Source organism: Centrocercus urophasianus, unplaced genomic scaffold (assembly GCF_019232065.1).
Source record: "Centrocercus urophasianus isolate 14NV4802_14NV808 unplaced genomic scaffold, USGS_Curo_1.0 seq_11, whole genome shotgun sequence".
In the NCBI taxonomy this organism is placed as follows: domain Eukaryota; kingdom Metazoa; phylum Chordata; class Aves; order Galliformes; family Phasianidae; genus Centrocercus; species Centrocercus urophasianus.
Genome location: NW_024884253.1, coordinates 70,899,732 through 70,923,287, shown reverse-complemented (window position 1 = coordinate 70,923,287; position 23,556 = coordinate 70,899,732). Strand labels below are relative to the sequence as shown.

Here is a 23,556-nt window from a genome sequence, read left to right as displayed (position 1 = left end):
TGTCTGTAGAGTTCTGTACCATATGAGAGTTATCTTTTGAAAGATTCTTAATGCAAGTTTCCAAGTTATCATGGAGATCAGTAGAAGACAAACACAGGTCAGTTTAAGAGAAGAGTTGGGAAGTTACTGGAAGCTGGCGTGATACCTCCTGAAAGCTCTGCTTTCTTCTGGATCCATGTCAGCATGCTAACATGCCTAGTTCATAGCAATGAAAGCGCTTCTTCATCGTAGTTCACCAACTTCCAGGCTGTTATGGAACCCTGCCAAAGTTTAGTGCACACTGACAGATTCAATCCATCTCAGAACTAACCTCATTTTAGCCTTACTGCTGTCTGCACTTCTAGATTGATGAAATGAATAAAAGGAAGTCTTCTACAGACACGCAAATGGCGGAAGATGTCATTTATCACCTCTATTGTTGATTTTTACACACTATACTTTTGGGTGTAAAAGCTTTTCAACCGCACAGCACAACTCTTAAAAGCATTACTGCTATGGTCAAAAGTTTCCGCTATTTATCTCAGCAGGCAAAACAATTAAGATACGCCTACACAATTATTTTCTCAACTGCTAAAGGAAAGGACAAGTTTTAGAAGTTTACTAGGGAGAACATGGGAGGGAAATATAACTTGAGAGTCTTTACTCACTCTGACCAGAAGGCAACACACCTCTGATGGGAGTATTCCAGTTCATCAGTTACTGAAAGTAATAGAATGTTTTTAAGATTGACATTTCTACATAGCTCCAAGATATTTTAGGCAATAATTATTTTTCAATTAGCAATTTTCCATATAGCTAACTGTGAGCTTCAGGTAGATCCACTGCAAGAGAGACAGAAAGACAATACAGAGAAATCTCCACTGCCAACCCTTAAATGAGGTCTGGGAAGGGGTGTATCCTGGCTCCACCCCTTCTGGTCACTCAAATACATTGCATGCAGCTGAGCTCCCCTGAATTGTCCCTGCCTTTACACCAGGTGCTCAATCACTGGGTCATGCCCTGACTTAGCATTTTTGCTACAATATTTAATCTGTTAATTGCAGGTATGGAATGAGCTGATAGGCACATTTGTACTGGTTACATACTATGGCTGTATCATTAGGCATTAGAGGACTTTGTTTTTTTGTACTGAGATCAATGGATAGAAAATTGCTTAAATTTATGCGTCCACAGTAGAGAAAAGGTGAAGAAAGAAGTGAGCATAGACTGTTTTCATTTTTGACTGGTATCTATTACAGAAAGCATCAAGAGACAAGCAGAGATTGCCTGACTGCCTGTTTGGCAAGCACTCCAATGAGCCAATCTTATAAAATCATGGATAAGCTGCAACACAAAGAGAAAACCAAACTCCCCTGTTTTTTCTTAATGTATTTTTGACCAGCACTTAAACACTTTCATCACTACTGTTTTATAAAACAATCATATCATTTGCAAGACTAGAATTAAATGCTCAGGTGTTCAGTATTTACAATAATTTGTACAGTATATTCTATTTTAATTTCTCAACCCAATTCATGACTGTGTTTTTAGCTTAAAATGTAAGTTGTGTGGAATTGGTCAAAGCTATTCATTTTAGAACATTACATGTCTTGGAAATTTTGCCAGAACTGTATGCACCACAAACTAAAACATTATACACTCTCTCTACTCTGAAGTGGGATAGATCACTTAAATTCAAGGTCTGTGGATTTATCTATCTGCCAAAGCACAGCTCATGAAATATTTGTAAAGCCTTGAAGACAGGGACAGACATCAGGATACTCAGCTCAGCAGATATTTAAATGGATATGGTAGAAGGAGAGGAAACCAAGACTGTCAACCACAGAAACTCAAAAATATCAGAAGTCCAAAAAATAATAGAATCTGGTTTTGACTTCAGTGAGAGTTAGGCCCTTAGCTAGTGGCCTCTGTATTCAAATATCTGTAAGGAAATAGGCCTGAATAAGCACTGTAAGAAAGAGGAAGTGAGGCAGACCAGAATTAGAAGGGGTTTTCCCCAGAGGTAAGTTTCGGAAAAATTAATATGATTACAAAACTGACATCAGACCAAGATAAAAGTCCTTGAGACTTGGAAAAAAAGAAATGGTAGGATCTGAAGTTGCTATGAAGGACACTAACTCCCAAAGTCCTAGGGAGCTAATATAACTACTAACATTGTTCTCTTACCACCCTAGGTTTCAGGTCAGAAAATTTACACCACAAAAGACCCTCTTCTGTGTCTCCAGCACGATTTCCTAATTTCCCTGAATATTCAGATTTGAAATAAGCCTTTGCTGCCTCAGGTTCCTTGTTCAGACCATTCAGTTTACCCAATATTTCACCCAAAAGAGTGGGATTATTAAGACAGAATGATTTATCAATTCAAAACGCAATTTATATCATTTTGCACTTCATGTCTGTTTGGGTTTTGTTGTTCTTGTTTGTTGGGCTTTTTTTTTTTCCACTTGATATCTGTTGGGAAAAATGCTGGGAGTGACCAGCTATTGCTGATCATGTATTCAGCAGATAAATAGAGTTTTTGCCAGAGTTTCAGTCCCAGTGTCACACAGTTTTTGGGATATGTTTCAATTGTTGCATATGTAAGATGCAGCATGGTTTTGCCCTACCAAAATCTTATTTATTGTTCTTGTTAGAGTAGATTTTACATTCCATTGAGGAAATGTGGATTGAGTATGAGTCTTAGGAAGTTTGTAATTAAACACTAGTACAGATAATTTGGGGTTTTGTTTGTGTGAGTTTTACCCTTACTGTTGTAATTTCAATAGAAATGTTATGCCAAATATTTTCTTTGCGCTTGGATTTTCTAGACTTTTGCTTCCTTTCTGCTCCCATGGGCTCTCTGCCTACTGGGCTGCAAGCAGACACTGCTGGCTCATGTTGAACCTTTTATCAATCAACACTCCCAAATCCCTCTCCTCAGGGCTGCTCTCAAGACATTCTCTGCTCAACCTGTATTGTGAAAACTTGCACTTGGCCTAGTTGAACTTCAGGAGGTTGGGCTCTCCTCTCAAGCCCGTCCAGGTCCTTCTGGAGCGCAGGTCCCTCTGGAAGATTGTCAGTGACTTTTTCAAACAGCTAGTTGCACTGGAATTTTGTCCTTTTTTCCACTTCATTTACACATTCTCTTATAGTGCTCTCTCATACAGAGCTAATTCTAGACAGTCCTTTGTATTAAAGACTGTACAGGACAGTCCAGGATGTATTTCTGATCTCATGGGTTTCTCTGAGCTTCTTTCTTTCATCTTTTACTCTTCACCTCTGCTTTGATTTATTTCCACTTAATTTTCTCTGCCCTTCACCTCCATCATCAGTCACACTGTTTCCAGTATTCTGAATTCTCCAAACTATGGAGACTTCACCTACCATGTAAGTTCTACACAATGCTTTCTTTCTCTTTCTATGGAATGATATCATCATATATGTCCATGAGAGTGGAGAGATGGAAGCTGCCCCATCTCCGAGAATGCATATTTCTATAATCTCTGAGTCCACTTAGAAATTGATAATGCCAACAAGAACTAGATTAGGAATTCTTAAAAGTAATCTAATGTAAAATAAAATATGATTCATACAAATCACGTGCAATTGACTACTTCTGACAAAAGACTGTTTCTGCAGATAATGGGAAAGTTTTTCTTCAAGACTTCATAGTCCATCACTGGCACCATGGTCAGGCTAGAGAGGAGAGAAGGGGAAACTAAGCAGGTAGTTTGTAGATCAGAAAGATTCCTGGTGTGCTAAGCCACCTGCATAGATATTATGTACATCCTGAGGTATGCCCAGCTTTTATGTCACAGATCACTGTCAGAACAGCCCCATCAGGAACATGTACATGAAAAAGTTAACAATGGAGCCAGACAAAAACAGCATAGAGAGAACAGTGCTTAGTGACATAACCCATTTTCCTGAGCATCACTTAAGAGTGTACTTACAGCTGCCAGCAGTGCTAATGGACGTGCTAGGCAGGAAGGAGAGGAGAAATCTTGAGGATAGAGCAATGCTGCACATCTCTTCCAGTTAATGCAGGACTGTTTGCACTTCTGTCCTCAGTAATCCAAAGAGAAAAAATAACACCACCACCAACAACAACAACAAAAAACTAAATCCAATTTTGAGACAGAAAGAGATGAGTAATACAGAAAATATCTTTGAAAAAAAAAAATAAATAAACCAACAAAACACCAGAAGTATTTCTATGGAGTGGAGAAGAAAGGCTGGAATTGGCTGATGTAAGGACTAGATAACTGCTTAACCTAAATTCCCACCTACTTTCTGGCCAAGCATCCAAGACTCTCTAACCATTGGGCATCTAACCATGGACATCTATATCCATGTGTGTGGTATCAAACACAATATAAACACAGGAATTGCCATAGAAGGTCAGCAGGCAATCATAGTCCAGGGACTTGCCAGCAGTCAGATCCTTCAGAAGAAAGAGAAAGAATCCTACAAGTGTGTGTGTAATATGTTGATACACACATAGAAAAGAAAAAGAAAAAAAAAGTAAAAATGAGAGTCTCGTATCAGATATCTGCCTGCTATGCTGGGGACCTCCTTATCTTTGCTAGTTAGTTATGGACAGAGTCACAAGTATAAACATCCTTCCAAAAAGTTATCACCACAGATCTGGATATTCTACTCACACATTCCTGCATTAAATTTCTCCATATAACTCAAGATGAGGTATTACATTTATTATTGTTTTTCAGTGTGGTTTCCTAATTCTTCTGCACACACTGATGTTTGCTTGGACTTTCATATCTTCTGTAAATTTAATATAACTCCTCCTTATCTTATCCTCTGGGAAGCTGTTAAAATAAAAAGGTAAGATTCATTACTGCATTGCATTTTTGGCTCTTGAGAGCAAATAGTTCTATGGAGTGAGTCCAGAGGAGGGCCGTGAAGATGATCAGAGGGCTGGAGCACTTCTCCAATGAAGAAAGGATGAGGGAATTAGGCTTATTCAGTCTGGAGAAAAATTTCTGATGAGACGTAGATTAGATGTCAGGCTGAACTTTTGTCTCAGGCAGTGATGAGGCACTGGAACAGATTTCCCAGAGAACCTCTGGAAGCCCAATCTCCAGAGGCATTCAAGACCAGGTTGGATGGGCCCTGAGCAGCCTGAGCTGGTGGATTGCAGTCCTGCCCATGGGCAGGAGGTTGAAACTGAGTAATCTTTAAGGTCTCTTCCAACCCAAAGCATTCTATGATTCTATGATATCATAGTGGTTTTGAGCAGTATAAACCAGCATCTAAAACCACTTTTCTCTAGGGCATATGACTTTCAGTGATGGTGTTTTATGTAATGATAGCATCTGAGTTTTTGTAATCATTTGCAGAGCTTCAAATACTACACAATCTGAACTCCTATTAAATTCTGTATGAGACAGGAATGTTAGTCCAAGAAAAGAAAAGAGATCAGAAGGGTCTGGCTAATATGTTAACAATTATGTTGAAAAGTAATATGACCCAGGATAAACATAAAAAGAATAGAAAAGCAGGGTGTTCTTGATGCAGCTTTCTCTTACTGTGTCCCATGGGAAGGCTGCAAGGATTCTCTTTTCTTAGCCCTCATGTTGCTACCTCTTGTTCAGTTTCTCCTTTACGAAAATAGCATCTCCTAGCCTACACATCTGAGGATCCTAAAGCCTGTGTGGATATGCCAACGGATTTCAAGCACAACTGCCATTCCCAGACCTCCAGTTTCTGCAGACAATCTAGATTTACTGTTTTGAAGCATACATAATAGCAAAGTGCAAAAAAAGAAAAAATTGATTCAATATTCAGCTGAGCTTCATCACAAGTGAATGATCATAAAGACCATTTGATTCCAAGGCTGTGCTACTTTCTCTGATAATTGTCTTCTGAAGCAACACAAGAGGTGACAGACAAGCTTTGGCAGATACTGATAATAGAGGAATCACAACACAATGTATTTCATGTTTTATGTGTGTTTGTACATGTACATATATATATAAATAAATGTACATCTTCCTTTAGTTTTCGTAATATTCAAAATTCATTGGTTCTGTATGTCTAGAAAAATCCACACTGGAGTTTTATTTGAGAATTGATATTATCCACCAGGAGGGTATCTCAGTATAAAAATACAAAAGTTACTAGTAAAACAAACATGCATGTCTATGCTTTTCATTCATAGTAAGACCCTTTATATTACACCAGGCATGTGCAAGAGCTCTAGTGTTTACATTTTTCCCAGTACATGCCAGTATCCTATGAAAAGCTAATTGCTGGGATCAAAAAAATCTTTTGTCTAAAAGAGGAGACGGATTCTTCCCAACTCAGATCAATAGTCTTCCATCGACTATCCACTGGGAGCAGATATATTTTGTCCAGCAGACTGTCTTCTCATTTAACCCTCAGACATGCTTCTGCCTGGTCTCAGCTATTATTAATTTAGTGGCAAGAACTCAACCACGTAAAAAATGCAAAGCCTCAGGTTGACGGTCAGTTCAGAGGAACTTAAGAAAGCAAAATTCTCCCTATCTGAAATCACTTGGCTGTTTGTTGGTAAATCTGTTTCTCACCAGGTGATATTTTATTTTCTTCACTTCTTCACATTGCCTGCTGTGTCTTGTTCCTTTTGCATTAATGTTCCCAGGCACTCATCCACACAGCCCTTCTTTTTACAGATTTTAAAAGGCTCATTAACATCATTTTTTTTTCCATTGCCTCATTTTGTAAAACTACCAGTAACTAAACAACATCCCCAACCCTAAGCATCATGAAAAAGATGCTACTTTCCACTTCAACATGTTCACACTATTGGTATAAGTCGACTTGTTTCCTTGGTGATGGAGAATCTACTTTTTGCCTTAAACATTACTTAAATGTCCAAGGAATAGAAGATAAATGTATGTGGTAAACAGTTTCCTATTTCTACCTTTCATCTAAATTTACATATTTAAAATAGAATTAATGAGAATTTCAAAGGATTCTGAAGAGATCTACTTTTCCTAGTCTGTTTGAATATAGAACACGTTATTAGGTTGTGAAAAACCAGTATTAGTTCGAGTTAATTCTGTCATTTAGTATCTATTTCTTTAAATGAGATTTACTGAGAGAGACACTCTCCACTGAGTAATCAGTTTTACTCCAAGCCCCTACCTCATCCTCTTACCCTAAATATAGAAAATCTACAAAGCCAGAAATCACAGGCAGAGTTATTTTTAGCATAGTCACATGAGTGGAATTTGGAGAAAAAAATAGCAGTTATCGAAAATCCTTAAATGTGAATGCATCATGGGACAGAACCTTAAATCCATTCTCTTTCTGTTGCACAGTTGGGAAAATGCAGGAATCAAATTTAATAAATGGCATGATGAAGCTTGAGAGAACATTGCTGTAAAACTCCTGAAATTCCACTGCATTTTCCTTTCTCTCTCTCTCTCTCTTTTTTTTTTTTACTGTGAATAATATATAATAAAATGCATTTTCTTTCAAATATAATCGTCAAGTTCTCAATCGGTACTCAGTTATTTCAACACAATCTTTTAGGTCACAGAGGATTAAGAAATGAGAAACACCAGAGTGCCTATTTCTCAGAAAACAGATAAAAATTACAGTAGACTGATCACTGTAATATAAGCGATATGAAGAGACAAGCCCACACTCCTTTGCTTTGTAGACAGAGTGAGGTCAACACACATCAGACTCTATAAATCAAAACTATAGTGTTTGCCCCATGCCATTCTGTGCTGTACCTTTTATTCATCACACAAATCACTAAAAGCATAACTGTTAGATTTATAAACCCAAGCTTTGTTTTTGAATTCTTAAATATGGATGTGGAAAGGTTTTTTTTTTTACAAATTGCAAACTCTTTGACCTTGCAAAACTCAACGATGCATAAGAGTCAAATAAGATTGCTGCTGGAAACTAAGTTGTAATTTTGTCCTGGATAGTCTATGAATTTATAGTGTAATGGTTATGAGCCATTTGGTTACATGAGGTAAAGGAAGGAACCAACAAGGACAAATGCAGGAAAATATCTATTGTTCTGTCCATTTGCTTACCAGTTTTCAGAGATGAAAACCCTTGTTACTTCTTAAAGAATCAAAATCTCTACAGATTCTCTTTTTTCTCTTTTCTCTACTCCCTTCGTTGTTCTGAGCACAGAAAGGATGGAAGTAATTCAAACTGGCAGCTGCAGGCAAATTTAGTGGTAAAAATAGGAACTAAGAGCTTGGAGCTGTTTCACAAGATCATTTCTCTAGCAGTGAGGTTTCTGTTTAGACAGAGCAAACTAGAGCTCTTAATTCTCTAGATGAGTTGTGGAAATAATAATTTTAATAAGTGAAGCTGTTCGTAAAGCTATGAGAAGTCCAGCACTATTACAAAATCTCTTTGTCTTGTAACATTTGACACTTGGAAAACAAAATTAATCCATTGGCTCCCAGTCCAAAGGCTGGCCTTTTGGTTTTCTCCTGCCCAGGAGGAGAAATTACAACAGATGAGAACTCAGTAGTGGAGCCAGTTGAAATGTTCCAAAAATTCAACACATTGATGACAAGAAGTTACATTTTGGAAACAGTTTTTGATCATCTCCGCTGAGTAGAGGGGGCAGAACACTAGAGATAATTTTATGGCACTCATTTAGCTCTGCAAAAACCAGCAAGGCCTGGAAGCCATTCACTGAAAGGAGTCTTTTGTACATGCCAGGCTGAGCAACAGCCCCAGGCAGCACAAGTAAAGATGTGTTCTTGTGTGTGCATCAAAGAGCCCCAAGGACTGGGTAACTGCAAAGCATAAACAGAAGGGCTCATATAGGCACAGATGTACACATATTGGCATTATGCATACCACAGTTAATAAACAACTGAATGCCTTTGCTCTGTGTGAGAGAGAAGTAGCTGTGCTTGGGCAGAGTTGGGCAGGAATGAGCCTCAGTTCCCCAGGGCATCCTCCTGACTTGAGACTAGGCTGAGAGGGGTGCTGTCTGCCAGCTCCCCAGTTTCTGCTCTTGGCACAGAGTCAGCAGATCCACTTAGTGGGCAGTAGATGAGCTGACCGGCATCGGGCTGGCTGTGTTTGCAGGAGGTCAAAGTGCCGCCCTTGTGAAAGTGCTGAGAGCCTCATCAGTCACTTAGTGGAGCACAGCCTGGGCTGCACGCTCATGCAGTTTGTGGTGCTTAGTTGGAGAGGGAGATTTTAGGTACCTCCCCTGCCCTGAAATCTTCTTGCAGTGCAGCAAGCACACTGAGAAGCAGAAAATTGCAAGGGAGCATATTTATGCTACTATGCAACTGTTCCCTCTTTTGGGACAGTGTCTGTGAGAAACAATCTCACCTTCAAATGCTTACAAGCCTCTTGCATTCAACTGCAATAAATGTGTTGTTATAGGCTGATTTAGCTGTTTTTAGGGAAGTACAGTAACACGTACAAAACTTGCTTTCAGTTCTGAGGAATAATATGTTAAAGACAATTATGTATCTGTCACAAAACAGATAAAGAAAATGCATCTCAATAGACAGAGCAGGTGAAGATAGGGCAAATGTGCATCATCAATCCAGAGATCTGAGGAACTGCATGTACTCTCTGTTGACAAAACAGAAGTCTGAAGCCAGAAAAATGGTGTCTATACCTAATGGAATTCTTTCAACCACAGGGTTTGGGGATGCACTACAGAAAATATGTGTAATTAATTATGTTTTAATCCTTGACCTATTTTATTTCAGTAAACCACAAATGCTTAAGTTCACATTAAGCCTAGAAGTAAAAAGAGTGCTGTGTCAGCTTTCAGGGTAAATAACACCATGTTTTTGTTTCTCCCACAGAAGCTTGTCTCTGGAGGCTGAAGCCACTAGGAAGGTTCAGCTGTGATGTGTTCTCACTATTTATTATTTAGACTTCCCTGAATTAGAAATACATTTGGTTTATACACACACACAAAAAAAGATAAATTCTAACGATCATCTCTAAGCCTATTTACAAAGTAAATCAGAGTTTCTTCCAGTACTGCCTTGAGATTTCTCTGGAGCAGAAGTCTGCAATATGGAACTGCTGCTGGGCAATCTGACTTAATACTAAAGAAATGTCACTGTAGATATTAATCCTGAAGTCATACATCAGAGCACTACAAAATAGTTTAATAGATCTTTAAGCAATTCTGCTAGCTAATGAAGTAACTAAACCATCAAGCATCTGAGCCACACTCTGGTTCAGGCCAGCTGTATCTCAGAATAAGGCACAGTGCACCTACTTTTGCTCTGCTCTGTGCCATTTTTAAATAAGTATCGCAAAGTCTCAGCACCAATAAAATCATGAACTTTATCCTGTTCATGAGCTTTCGCTCAGCTTTACTAAAGAAATCGCAGTGGCCATCCAACCATACGTTAGAAGCCATAAGGCATTCTGTGCCCACCAGAGCAAGGATAGAGTACAGCCTGTTCAGCACAAGCCTGCCTGAAAGGAAAGCAGAAGAGCAATATTTCACATTAATTCTCTAATAAATCTAGAAACAGTTGGGAATAATGGGCGTTCTTATCTTTTTCCTGATTTGCTACTCTAACAGTGCTATGTCTGTTCTGACATTTGTGAACTATTTTATGTGAAATTTGTTGCAATGTAACTATTATCAGTTGCAATGAATACTTGGTCCCACTGTTACTTCTTTTTTGCCATCTGTTCAAAACCAAGACTGCTAATAACAAATGTCTAATGCTAGTATACTGATGGAACTTATGGATACTGAAGAGCATATTGTGAGAGATACGATGACAATTGTATTTAAACTATTTTAAAGCTCAGTTGTCCCTATCTACTCTAAGTAATAATGCAAGGCTAAGTAAAACGTGCCTGCTAACATCGCTCCTGGTATAAGCCTTCAGCTATTTGGACATGCTAGTAGTGTTAAATATTTAGGGTTTGGTGCATTTCATGTTTCAAAATCTTCTATGGTGAGTTTTTCACTAAAAAAAGAATTTTTTAAAGAAAGATTTGTTCATACAACACATTTCACAAAGTTTAGACGTATTCATTGTGTCAGTTGTAAAACTCATACTGGTTTTAAGAGGAATCCCACCATTTAAACAGCACATCATCTCCTGAAAATGTGCAAAAGGCAGATTTGAAATAATTTGATAATAAATTGAATTTGAAATAAAAAGTGTAGGTCTGTGTACATAAAATGTGATAATGAAGATCATTCAATCTAGTTTAACTAAACCATTTTTTTGTACACCTGTTACTAGTAATAATATAATAATTCACAATAAATGGACAGTTAATAACTAAATCTGATTTCCAATTATTCAAAGACATGTTTCCATTTTGCAACTCGTTTCCTAATCATTACTTGGTATGTATTTCATACATTCACGTTTGGCTGAGATATATAGTAAACAAACTTCAGCTGATGCATAAAGAAGGAGTATTGGATCAGTCACCTTAGCTAATTCTTACAGTTAACACAAATGTTATTTCTGTTTCCTCTCTGACAATTTTCACATTCATCTTAAAAGCCTAAGTATAAAGAGAGGGAGCAGGAAAGAAGAAGAAATACAGACAGCAAATGTTTAGCAGACTTTTTAGGGAAAGTGCACTGACGAATGAAACAGCCACAGAGCCTCTCTGATGCATGTGAAGAGGAACCCAAAGGCAAAGACTCTCAAAGCCAAGGCCAGTCGAGGCTTCTTGTGACCGCTGCTAAAATCTCTGCTCTCCAGAACTTTCATTAGAAGCCCCCTTACAACATAAACTTCCTTATTTTCGGAGAAAATTAACAAAGACGGTAATGCATGCTATTTTAAAAACACATCAAGAAATAGAAGTTGGTTGTTCTTCAATGGAACAGCTAGCTCACAGATTTGCCTTGTATATTTTCAGGCCAGAAAAAGTAAACCTCCACAGATAAACTAAACCTGTATCCCACACAACTACTATGCCTCCCTGTTACCTTGACTATACATCGGACTTCATGAGCTGGATACCACAACCATATCACAGAGTCCAGGCCTTTATTTGATGTAACAAGAGTCTCACACTTCCAAACTCCTAAATCTGAGACTTATTCTACAGAAGTAATGAGTAAAATAGGCAAAATCTATCCCACAGCTGCATCTCCTAATCGTTCTTCAAAGCAGAATGTACAACCTTGATTTCGAAGGTCATATTCTGGAATTAAAAGGAGGATGTATGGCCTCTATATATCTAAGAAAGAAGGAGATTTTAAGACAGAATTGAAGCTGCAAGGACATACACTAGACCAAGGGCAGACCATGCACCTAATGGTGGCAGCTAAGCACTGTTATTTCCAGCTGTCTGTGCTATTGCCCAAGGCAAAATGCAGCTGAAAATGATTGTGTCTGTACTTAAGTCACCTCTGGAATTTTGCTTGAACCACCTGTGAAAGCAGGTTCATCCACAGTGACAATTTTATACCAGAACATCAGAATTGTGAACAGAAATCTCTTTCTATTGACTCCACGTTAGGAACAGCAATTCACGGCAAAGAAGCAGAGCAACACATCAAAGCAGTAACATCTGAACTGGGCACCATGATTTTTACCTGTGGACATTGTCAGAGCACTGTGTTCTTCTGAAAGACTGGGGAATGGCACAATTCTTTGTATGGGATTTAGGAGTGAAACTAATTTAATTTGAGCAGCAGCAAAACCAAAGTTTAAATGAGTGTGAGCAGATTGGCTATTCATACTTTATGATGTTTTGCTATAACTACCCCAAGTAAAATATAAAAATAAATTAAAAAATAAAACAAAAAATTGTTCGGTCTGGGATTTAGCATTGAAGATAATTTCTTCTTTGAGAAATTACCTTCCTCAGGATGTTCCAATGATCTGTTGACCCTTTTACCAGTAACTAGCAGATGGAAGATAATCCAGTTTGACGGATTAAATGTCACTTCTGTTGCCCAACAAGGACTTCAGCATAAACTGAATGTGAGCCCTCATTCTCATTTTCACAGTAAATCTCACTACTGAAGCTGCTTCAAGGCAGGGTCTCTTTTATTTTATTTTTATTTTGAGGGGTGGAGGGGTAATAGCAGCATTTCTTCAGCTTCTGGGATTTGAAAGTACAAGCTGGGGATAAAAACTAGAAGAGGCAATCAGCAGAGGAACGTGGAAGGGACGGTGCTGCTTATGTTAAGGATAACAGAGGGAAGAAAGGCAAGGTCAGGAAGAAAACCTCACTACACAAAGACTGTCAAAAATAAGCAAAAAGCAGGAAAACAGCATAAATTGTCTATACTGAATGATTTCAATGCTAGTTGGAAGATAATGATTTTTGGTCATGATTTTTGGAGAATGATGATGGTAAGTATCTTCTCATGGATATGCACAAAATATCAATGTTGGGAAGAACTCTACCAGCCACATTGCAGTGACTAGAATAGTATTTATAGTTACACACCATCCCACAATGCAGAAGAAAAGTGATGATAAATTTGATTTCACAGAAACACTTCATCTGAGGACTAGGACCATCTTAGTATAGCAGGAAATGTACAAGCTGTCTCTAAACAAACTTCCTACTAAAACCAAGCTACACAGTACTGGAAGGGTCTAGAATCTATTTGCAGAAAAGGAATAGCAGTTACAATAGTGAGTAATTGGCTGATGATGAAGATGAAGTCAGTGAGAATAAAGAAAAGGTTTGGGCATGTATTATTTATCATCCCATTTACAAAAAGTTCATGAATAGCTAAGAGACTTTTAATAGCAGACCCAAGCATGTCACAGACATTGACAGTATATGCTATATGTGGTTATAAGCAATACATTGTTATAAATTATGCATGGATTTCTAGGAGTCTCTAATGGCACATTATTAAAAATATGCAGGGTCTATTATTGACCTATCATTTACAAAACCTTAATGCAAATTTTGATAGATGTTTATTTTGATTTTCCAGTTACAGTTTCTATTCTTCATTTGATGGTTAAATCAATAGGTGAAGAAAATTAATGGAAATTACTATTGTAGAAAAGCATAATTTAACCAAGCATGATTTCTCAAGAAATGTACCTGCATTATGAAACATGTCAGTGTCTTTTAAACGGTTGACCTCACTCTTGCATTGGTTTTGCTCTGCTGAATTTTTGGACTCAACAATCCTTGTATGTTCTTTAAACTTGGGATATTCTATGATTACATGACTCTATGTAACTAATGTAGTAAAAAACAGCAGTTAAATGACTTTCCCAGCTTCTAACAGTGTTATATCTCTCCCAAGATCAAAAGAATCAACCTCATTCTAGGTGAAATAGAAAACTGATTTCTTCTTTCCTTTTTATGGACTACAGGGATGTACTTCTCAAAAAGAAAAAAAAAAAAGAAAAAAAAAAAAGCACAAAATACTTGCCTTTAAGGCTACCAATATATTTTACTTTTGTAGAAAAGTCCTCAGCATAGGCAGTGCTAGTATAGCACTTCCAAGTTGATAATTTTTATTATTGATAATTCCCTGATTCGATTATTTCATGTCCAAATTCTTCCCACCTTCCCTTAAAACCACCAGCCAAGTCATTGTGTAGCTGTGCAATCACCCTTTCAGTGTAAATAAGACACCTCCAAAGCACTAGATCAAGAATTTCATTCCAAAGGTACAGTCTAGTGAATGTGTCAGGCAAGTCTGCAGCAGTCAGTTATCTATTATCAACTATTTGGCAACTCACTGTTCACACAGTATAGTCTGGTTTCTGCTTGGAGACAATATCTACTGTAGTCAAACTATGTAAATAGAAACAAAATACTCCAAAGGTCCAAACCACTGTAAATATTTTGCTTTTGTTTGTCAAACTAAATTAACCAGTTCCTGCCATCTAGAATTTGATTTTTGTTAAGCTAATCTCCCTAATAAAGCAGTCACCCTCTCCCGACTCCTCAAAATGACCATTAACAACCTTGTCATACAAATAATTTTTTTAAAAATGCCTTAAGACTAATAATTTATATACTATCATATAGAGTATTATCAGATGGCAATCCAGCAGATTTGTTGCTTTGCATAGTACACAGATTTTTACTACATTTGTTTTTTGGAGTTTCCATCCAAAAACTCGATAGGCCAATGAGCACGGCATACCTGACAGCCTAAATTGTTTCAAGCTGTTGAAACAGTGTTCCCTATTTTCCAGATTTCTTTCTTTCTTTTTTAGGGACACAACCAATATAAGCCTATCCTGGTGAGTAATTCCATAAACATGTTGAGGTCCATGTTTCTCTAGATAACCCAGCCTTTCCTTTAATAAACACAGCCCATTTTGCATAAAAGCACTGTATCTTTCAAAGTGACTCAACTACAGCTCAAGATATTTAGCTAAACATCTCGAAAAATGTGGTCCAAGTAGTAGGGCTTTTAACTGCCCAAGTAACTTTGCAAAAGAAATTAACCATCTAGGTCATTCAAGGCAAGGGAATCACCCCTATGGGAGTTGCCATATATTCCTAGGACTCTCTTTCAGTTTATTTCAATGAGGATTAAGGGACTTCTTATATCTTTCTGCCTCTAAATACTTTTCGAATCTGACACTAAGCCATGTAGCATAAAATCCTTAACATTTCTGTCCCAGAACAGAATTCCTCTCTAACCATGGACTGGCTGATCTCTATTCCCATATTTCTCACCAAATAATGACACATAAAACATCATCAAACAAAATCAGTTCTCAATTCTGTACCTGAATGCTTACTTGCAACATCTCCCTACTGATAACACAGGAGAATCTCTCTTTCTTTTACCTTGAAAAACATCTTCGATAAAACAGATAGGACTTAGTAGATACATAAAGGAAACTGCAAAAATAAAGCCAAGACGTAACCCCCTCCCCCCCATGTTTATGTTCTATGAGCTGTTCATAGGACACTCCATAGTGAGTGTGAACTTATTTACTCATTGAAGAAAAGAAATAAATATTTTATTTATTTTAGCTATTAATATGCTTTGTTTATTCCATGCATTTAGTTGTTTCAGCACTGAAGAAGTAACAGTACAGCACAGAGCCGTAAGAGACAGAATACATCTCTGGAGTGTATTTCCAGCATGTGGTGAAAGTTCACAGTCAAGCTCAGAAAAGGCATTTACTTAGCTATTGCCAATTGTTTAACATTAGTTTGTCCCTGACTACTGAATCAAAAGATATGTTACTCCCTGCAGCGATTAAAAAAATAGTCTCTCTCCATGCTTCCCTTTGTGTCATTGCAAGAGATAATGGAAGCCACTTTTTTTTTATCTTCCTGTAACTAAAAATATTGTAAGCCAAAATAATAATTGGAGAAAGCTTGTTACAATGGTGTCTCTAAACTTAGGCTTTCCTCGATCAGTTACTGATGTTATTTTGCTGAATGTTGTCTTCACCATTTCTTTCACTTGTTTGAATGAAACTACATTAAAAGGTTTTAATTACAATCAAAACATCAGAAACATTTACATACTCTTAAACTAACTCTGAAACTTTTTAAAGTTGAGACAAACATTCCTATTAAGGCTCGAAGACTTTGGCATAAACTGCAGAAGCTCCCTTCTCATAAGTACACCCTTTCAAAAATGTGTGCATAACGGTCTATCCAGAGAAATCCTTTGGGCTTCTGATAATATTCTACGGTTGTTCCTATCCCAAACTCCTGACTTCTCTTACTTGATGTTATGACCAGATTCACCATTACAGTTGAGCCCTCAGGCAAAGGTCTGGTACTGAGTTTTGAACAAAACCAAAATTCTCCAGCAAGACTCCAGACTTCTCACCTGAGATCTGTTTTAGTAAATTATTTTCTACAAAAGCAATTCAGTGGGAATTCCTTATAACTTCTGCCACTGATTACAAGCCATTCCACTGATTGCAAACCATGCATCCCACACGGGTATCTATTGACACAGTTCCACAGAAAGAAGTCAAATTGCATCTTTAGAAACTAACAAATAATGCAGCTCTATTTTACTCTCCCTCTCTAGTTTGACAATATGCTACTGTCTGTAATGTAAAAGAACTGTTTTTGCTAGCTCCATCTTCAGTGGACACTGGAGATGTCAGGGAATATTTTAAGTCATTCAGGGAATAAATGAGGCAGTTTTGAGCTATGGGATCAGACCCAATAAAAGGGTTTTTTTGCTCAAATGGCCTTCAGAGAAATAGCTATTTTCACATTGGCAAATAGCAAGGTTGTTTAACCTCTGGGTAGATACTAAGAGCTTAAGACATGCTTTAATCATTGTTTCAGTTGCACTGTGCTGACTGAACAATTAGTAGAACATCACTCCTCAAATTTGTAACTAGGTCTTTTATGGCCACATGAGATAGAAAACGCATACAAAACTGGATGTTTACATCCTGGATAGCAGTTCTGTGGAAAGTATAAAAGATGAAAAATAAGCATGTGGTACTAAAGGATGTAAATATTTCAGATCTGTGACTGACACCACAAGCAGCAACACTCTTTTTCTGTGCAACACACCATTATGATCAATTCCAGGAGCCTGAGTTCACTGCAAATCAACACACATTACTGCTTTTACATCAGCAGGGACTTTCTTCCTCGATTCACTTCCTGCTGCTTGTCCCTATTAGCCTTGTTACTCTGCTGTTAGGTCTGCATTCCTGTCAAGTTCCTATTCTGCTAATTTTTTTAGTAAAGGCAAGATTGAAAGATTTTCACAATTCTCAGCCTTTCAATCACAACATATAGGAGGTGGGAGGAGGAGAAACATTCAGGAGTTTCATTTAGCATAGAATAAAGAAAACTGTGACAAAAAAAAAAGAAAAAAAAAAGGCTAGGAAAATAAACAAACAATACATTCTTGTTAATCTTTTTCATATAAAATCTCAGTGTACTTTTCCAGATGATATGCTGGTCCTATTTAGAAGATGAACAAACGCAGCACAGGGACCTTCAACCATGCACTGAAGGTCCCCCAAGCAGCACTGAAATCCCACCCTCCTCCATTCTCCATTTGATGCACCTCACATCTAGCCCCCAGCTCAACAGAACATTCTGAAAACTTCGTAACTATGTTATATATTTTATACAACTTTAAGAACAAAAAATGTCAAACCACACAGACAGGTCTGGTATTAAACTTGGCTACAGCTGTTTAAACAGTCAGACCATTTTGATCGAAGATTTTGTGTCTACCTTAGCTTTGAAGCCTCAGCTTTGAAAAACACATTGAAGAAATTCAAAACAAACTTAACTTATGGACTTTTTTTTTTTTTTTTTTTTTTTTTGTAATGAATTTTAATTCTTTCTAGGAAGTTTTGTGTTTTGACAGGTAGTAGTATATGTCATTTGATTAGTATAGAAGAAGAGGAAATGTGAGCGAACAAGTTAACAAACTTGATCTTTGCTCAAAAGTTAAGCAAACAAGTAACTTTTTTTTAATATTATACTCATTTCACTGCATATCCATACTCAGCGTAAACATATTAACATCACTAATATATGTAACAGGAATAATTCAGTTGCCTGGTCATGACTTATTTTGGAAACCAAGGAAAACAATATGAATTTTCATCAATTACTTCAGAATTGTAAACATTAATAATGAACTTTAAAAAACATTTATCAGGTGAACATTTATCAGATTATAAAGGCCAATAATGCAGGAAGAAATGGAAAAGTCATGAAACATATCAAAGTCTGAGCAGAAGTTAAGGCCTAATACTGAATGCAGTCCGTGAGTCTGTTTTCATCTCTACTGCAAGGTGAGAGGTTGAAACAGGCTTTGGAATTGTACAGCACAAGAAATGACTAGATATTACCTGGGAATCAGCAAGAGACATCATGATACGATCCGAAGTCATGGTGACAGTCTTATTTAATAGCACTTATTCTTCCTTATAAAACGTAGACTTATAAAAGTAAGCAAGTCTCCCTGTTAAGAATGAAACACTAATTAACGTCAATAAATTAGAACATTGCTTAAACACTGTACAAACTGCCTACATAACTCGTGAATAATACACTGCCATTTCTTTTCTGCCATAAGCATACTTTGACCTCCAGACTTCTGCTTTTCAGTGCCTTCAACAGAGTAACCTTCAAGGGATTCCAGTTTCCCAATAACATGTATGAAGGGATTTGACCTCTGGGGACAAGGCCCAGGAAAATAAATAAATAAGCAGAAGTCAAACTTTGGAAATATTAACATTCAAGCACAAATGTGAACCCAAATACTGCAGAGCCTCAGTAATCTCCATAAATACTCGAGAGAGTTACACCTAGAAAGGAATGAAGTTACGGTAACGGCTTTTAAATCCTGATAAAAAAGCAATCTCTGAAGTCCAGAACTGATTGCCCAAAACCAAGCAAGCTTAGTTTCAGAGGCTACAAACAGAATTTCTGCAGCTATATGGTGATACAGTACTTTACAGACACTGAAATTCTTTGCTTATGACATTGTACGCACTTGCTCTTCTGATATCTCATCAATATCAGTAAATACACGAGCTTCTTTTGATGTACTATTTTGTACAGGGTTCCTAAGTGCTGTGCTCTTTTTAAAATGTTTACTAAAAATCAAGATTTTTGTTTGAGGACTGAATTTTAAATTTGGAGTCCTTAGCAGCAACATTTGCATTCTCATTTGATAAGGGCAAGCAACATGATTTGATTTATTCAATCATTTCAATTTTGATAATACACCTTAATTTGAACTTTATCTCTAAATCCTGTTTTTGGCTGGCCCATGAACAGAAAGATGATAGAATCACAGAGTAACCTGCGTGGGCAGGAACCCACAAGGATCTCCAGTCCTACACTCAGCACCACCCAAAGTCCAAACCCTGTGTGTGAGAGCACTGTTTAAGCTCTCCACAGCACTCAGGGCGGTGCCCACCACCCTCTGGTGCAGACCCTGTCTCTAACCCCTCCATTGATGCAGCTCCATGCCGTTCCCTCAGCCCTGTCGCTGTCACACACAGCAGAGCTCAGCGCTGCTCCTGCGCTCCCTGTGAGGAGCTGCAGCCGCCATCAGGCCTCCCCTCAGCTCCTCTGCTCTGTGCTGAGCAAACCAGCCGCTCCTCATACCTTCCTCTTGCTCCTTAGATTTTTCCCCATCCTTACAGCCCTCCTTTGGACACTCTCTATTGCTTGATGTGCTTCCTACACTGTGCACCCAACCTGCACACAGTGCTGGAGGTGAGGCTGCACAGCACACTGCAGAGGGGACAGCTGCTGCCCCTGCCCTGCTGGCAGTGCTGGGCCTGGTGCACCCCAGGTATGGTTGGCTCTCTGGGCTGCCAGGGCACGCTGCTGGTTCATATTCAACTTGCCATCAATTAGAACACCCAGATCTCTTTCTCGGGGAAGCTCTCCAGCTTCCTGTCCTCCAGCTGCCTCTTTCCCCAACCTTGTCTAGGTTTGCCCCACCCCAGGTGCAGAGTTTGTGACTTTGCACGTGTTAAACCTCATGTTTTTGGTGATCACCAAACCCTCCAATTTGTCAAGGTCTCTCTGTGAGGCCTCTCTATCCTGAAAGACTCAACAATACTTCCCAGTTTAGCGCTGTCTGCCAACTTACTTTGTATACATTCAAGTCCTGTATTCAAGTCACTGATGAAGATATTTAAGAAAACTGGTCCCTATAGAACCCCATGAGTGAATGGCTCGCAGCTTAATGTAACCTCAGTTACTATAACTCTTTATGCCAACCCATCAGCCAACTGTTCACCCCCTGCACTATTTATTTGTCTAGCTGTATGCTGGACATTTTGTCCAGAACAATGAGAAACACTAATGAAAGTTTTGATCCAAGAAGATTATATCACCTGGCTTCTTTTGGTCAACTAGGTCTCTAATCTTGTCATAAAAGGAGATTAAGTTCATTAAACAGGACTTTCTCCTCACAAAAACCTGCTGGCTGTGCCCAATAACTGCATTGTTTTTCAGGTATTTTTCAGCAATTCCCAGAACAATCTCCATGATTTTACCAGGCACTGAAGTGAGACAAACAGGTCTATAATTACCAGGATCTTCTTTCTTACTTTCTGTGTTCCTTGGGGACTTAATATTTTCCAATTTACAACTCAGCCTAATCAAGGGATAATTAATAAACGAAAAATCCCATAAAGAGAAAGAAATTATTTTCTGAAAACTGTAAAGAGAGAAACTATACTATAAAATAAAAAAAAAAAAAATCCTTTATGAACATTGGATGTGTCCATTTGCAGCTGTACACTGTAAGAAAAATACAGGTAGTTATATTAGACCTAATTTAAGGTTGTGTGTAATGTCAAGCAGATGAAAATTCTGTTTTCATGCAGTAGGAAGAATTAAAGGACACAATTAAATTAGCTATGCTCAACATGCATTTGATTTCCTACCAATATTTGTTGTCATCATGAAATCTAAAAATGAAGGTGAAGCTTGAGCAGGTTTAATAACAAGGAGTTCTCAAGGACATTACAGCTTAACAAATGCAAGGTCATAAAAAGTTAAGCTAAACTGCTGTTGTCAAACCTTGAGATCAAAGTAAATCGATCCTGAAAGTATAAGACATACACAAGCTGTTCATCTGAATTCAGGCAGTAATGGTTGTAAACCTTATCGAAAGCCTTCTTTTGAAGGCGCCAGCGGATGCTCTGATTTTTGCTCATTAGCAGGGGGCAGATGGAAACATGTTCTGAATGGCAAATATGTTACACAAAAGACCAGCCAGGAGAATGGAGGAAGCCTAATGCTGCTGCAACCACTAGAATACAACAAAATAGCTAATTGGTTTTGTCAAAAGACAGAAGCAGGTGCTCTCTCCATGAATTTAACACAGACCTGAAAGCTCTTGGACTGATTTGTGGCATGATCTCCATTGGCAACAAATTATCAGGCTACGCAGGGATTGGAAAAAAATCTACTCATTTGTCATAATATGGGCAGAAAAAAAATGAGCATGCTCTAAATTGGTAACTGTTGGCTTTGTTGTGGAATTTTGTGCGGTTGTGTTCACTGTAACACCTGAATTTATTTTCATGTTTCTGTTGTCAAGAAAAAGGGGGAACACGGGAGTTTGAAAGACAGCGAGGCTTAACCTAATTTAGAGACTGGCAAGCAAAGCATATAGAGCTGCACTACCCAGATATGAGCAGTGTCTGTTTTTTTGAGAGTACTTTGCATTCTTACAGCTATTTCCATGCCTAAGTCTTAGCTTCTGATGGATTCAGTAGCAGCTGGGTATGTTTAGCACTTTCTTTGAAACTCTGGCTTATAGTTAACAGGAGTAAGCTAAACTTGTCACGACTGAGAATTCTCCTACGCAGGATCCATCTTCTTTACCCTAGCAATAACCTTTCTCTTCCCGTGAGCCCTCCTCTTGATCTCTGGATGTCCTCTGTGTACAATGAAAGCAACACTGCATTTTTGCAGCAATAAATGAAGCTAGTCCATATATAAAGATGATAAATTCTATATCAAAATTATAAATCATTATAAATATCAGTCCAAATCTTCTTTCTTCATGTGTTTCATTTATAAAAACATAAAGATAAAGCATATCTACTTGGCAGAAAATCTCTTACCATACAGTCATCTATACTGTATACTGAGTGAGGAAGGGCCTAAAAACAAAAAGTATGGCATCACATGATTAAATGTGAGATCATATAAAAAAATTCAAGTTAACTTTGTGATGTTTCAGGGAATTTAAACCATAAACTGCATTTAATCATGTGGCAACAATGACATTGGATCATATCTTTGGGCAATCAAACAGCCAGAGCTGGCAATTGCTTCACATTTGAGACCAACTTTATTGTTGTAATTCTAGGGGAAAATAGGGAAGCAAGTTTTAGCAATGACTTACTTACTCTTACACTTGCTGACAGCCCTGAGTTCTTTCCCTCCCCCCCACTCCTAGAAGTTTTGCTGGCTACACACTCAGCTTACCAGAACTGCTGTGAAGAAAAAACTTTGTGGGGAGAGCCCAGTGATGGCTCTCCTCTTTCCTCAGGGATGGGTGTTACCTGTAACTCTTGTCCTTGATCTCCACTAGGGCTACATCACAGATATGTTATAGCCATGTTTGTGTTTGGCCAAGCACAGATCTGATTTAGCTGCCTGATCCTGACCTACAGACTGACTACCTAGTTGAGCCTGGGACCTTGACACTTTGGACTTTCTCATCTGTCTGGACCACATGTAACTTTATTTACTTTATTTACCTGATCTGCTCTTTTTCTGTGGGACAGCACCCTGTCAGGGAGGGCACAGCCCTGCCTGGCAGCTGGGCACCCACCACTCCAATTCTTGCCCTTGTGGAGCAGCCTACATTAGTCCTGACAGAAAACAAATGGGGCTCAGAAACACTGTGTTTTGTTGCAGACGCTGGCTGGAATGGAATAGACTTCTCTCCCTAATCTAGCTAGTATTTCTACCAAACAGTTTGCTTGCTTTTAAGTATTTTCACTTTCTGGCTTTTGTTTTCTTTGTTTAAGAACTAATCATTACCTAAATGTCAGGCAAAAAGCAGGAAGGGCAAAAGAGCACAGAAAAGACAAGCTTTAGGTTTGGTACTAACGACTTCAAGCTCAAATTTGGGGAAAAAAAAACATCACAGGGAACAAATAACATCCATAGTCTCTAACTAGT

At 38.1% G+C, this 23,556-nt stretch overlaps 1 long non-coding RNA gene across 2 annotated transcripts in view; it reads right to left on the bottom strand.

Moving 5' to 3' along the window:
• The window catches only part of LOC122155007, a 294,799-nt gene extending 271,799 nt beyond the window's left edge, over window positions 1–23,000 (bottom strand). For both annotated transcript variants that reach the window (XR_006167087.1, XR_006167086.1), the window contains exons 1-2: window positions 22,855–23,000; window positions 18,738–18,850 (exon numbers count right to left, since the gene is read on the bottom strand). This is a non-coding gene — a long non-coding RNA (uncharacterized LOC122155007). The remainder of the gene's footprint in view (window positions 1–18,737; window positions 18,851–22,854) is intronic.
• Window positions 23,001–23,556: the final 556 nt, after the last annotated feature.